This window comes from Procambarus clarkii, chromosome 15 (genome assembly GCF_040958095.1).
Source record: "Procambarus clarkii isolate CNS0578487 chromosome 15, FALCON_Pclarkii_2.0, whole genome shotgun sequence".
NCBI lineage: Eukaryota > Metazoa > Arthropoda > Malacostraca > Decapoda > Cambaridae > Procambarus > Procambarus clarkii.
Genome location: NC_091164.1, coordinates 24,427,715 through 24,429,891, shown reverse-complemented (window position 1 = coordinate 24,429,891; position 2,177 = coordinate 24,427,715).

Here is a 2,177-nt window from a genome sequence, read left to right as displayed (position 1 = left end):
TAGTTAATATGAAATATTATAGGGTAAACTGACTAACTACTGAACCTAGTGCATTGATTCAATGGCCTTTGCTGACTAGAATGTTTCATGATGAATCATCTGGAGAACGTCAGAATGGTCAGTCCAGGTATGCGTCTCACAGCCGGGGCGTCTGGTCCACATGTTGTGGGAAGTTGATAACCTCTGACTCCTAGCTGATCACTTCCGTTCTGCCGAAAATATACACCGTAAGTACTGTAAAGTAAATATAATCTGAAGTTAGTAGTGATAGTTTCTTAACTATATATTTGCTCACCATGGATTTTTGTATTTCCATCCATCGTAACCGATCGGCTACTCAAATGAATCAATATATGGTGACACACATCGATTACTGAGTATTACCGACCGGATACCGTGTGCTCCGTGGTCTGAAGAACGCAGCAGCGTTGGAACGTTGTAGGACCACGGATGACGTAGATATCCGTCGCTACTAATTTGCTTCCTTCGTGATCAAGACTTGATGCACCCGCACTGTTTGCACAATGGCTTCTTCCTTCCCCTATTGAGATGTAGTCAAATATTAGTCAAGCTACTAACTTGAACTCGTTCATTACGAGAACAGATAGGCGTTATCTATGCCCTAATTAGTTAATTCTAAATCCAGAAAACAGTTTTTTACTGTTTATAACACTGGACTGGAGGTTTGTGGGGTTTAAAGCACGTTTGAGATGTGCTGAAATCGTGGCGTGATTATTCCACTGGCAGTGAAATATCTAATCACGACGGTGGAATTTTATCTCGGGGGGGGGGGGGGAAGATCAGTTTAATTCTTTCTGAGCATTAGATATTAACAATACGGGAAGATTAATAGCAACGCCGCTTCGATGCTGGCTAACGCAAACCTCCTATAAGTTTTCTAAGGGACTTCTAGACGTTACCTAACAGCAAATTAAAATGGTTAGTAAAGTTAATTCCCTGCTTCAACGATTTTAACTAGTTGTATCAGGTGTTAGTAGTTTGGGGGTCGGAAATTTCCGACAGCCAACCGTCAGGTACACTGCACCTTTTTATTGGGTAGGCCAAAATATAGATCTATTTTGGAATTCCCTCTCGTGATTGGCCCATCTAGTCCAAGGCCCATGACTTCTTGTTTTGATTCTGCTGATGACAATATCTACATGCTGTGTTACTGTGACTCTTATATAATTAATCTGATGTAATTTAATGAAAGTATCACAGATTAGAATGTACAACAGTTTATGTATAAAGTTTTGGATTCGACTTGACTTGTTCGTGAACGTAGACAAGGAGTTTAGTTCACTCTGTTTATATGCCCCGAGAAGTGGGTGGTCCCTTTGTGCCTATATTGCTTTCTCGGTATATTTTGCTCGTGCCAAGTTTAAATAACCCTCAGTAATGACGTCACCACCTATATAGAGACGTCACGACTGCTCGTTTGATGATTAGTCAATAACCATTTTACCTTCGGTGATTGGCGGAGGGATCTCCTGTCCTCTTTATCACTTGTAAAATGTCGTAAATATGACCGAGACCTCAGGCATTAGTATTATCTGTAGGAGCAATTATGCTGTTAGAAAGTAAAGGGAATATAGGTGAAGGTAAGACCCAATATATGTATAAATGGATTATTAAATTTATACATTAAAAATTAATAATAATATTGTTTGTTAATACATTTATACATATATATATTGGGTCTTTCACCTCACATTCATTCGAGCACAACGGTATTGCAGTAAATTTCTTCAACCGGAATATAGTTAGGTTGTTCAACTACCACACTGTGTCCTTTGTTGTTGACAGGCATATTATGGTCAAGCAATGACAACTATTGAACTTCCCCTAAATGTAACACACAATAATTGATTAACTCCAGGGTACCTATTAAATAGAGGTGGTTGTCAACCCGGCGTGGTATGTGGACCGGATGTAGCTACTGACGTGGCTAGCGTGCTGTCTTTTTCCTGAGGGGGCCCCTGGGGGCCATGACTGTCAGCAGAATGGGGGGGTCTGTGACCCTGTCGTCAGGCAGGACTCAATTGGCCTGGAGTTTTCCGGGAATGCTTAATACCAGGCAGTGGAAGTGGTGTTACTCGACATGTTGTGTGTTCCTGTGGAGGCTGTGTGTGGTGTGCAGCTGCTTGCTGGGAGGAGGGAAATTGTAAAGTTCGCCT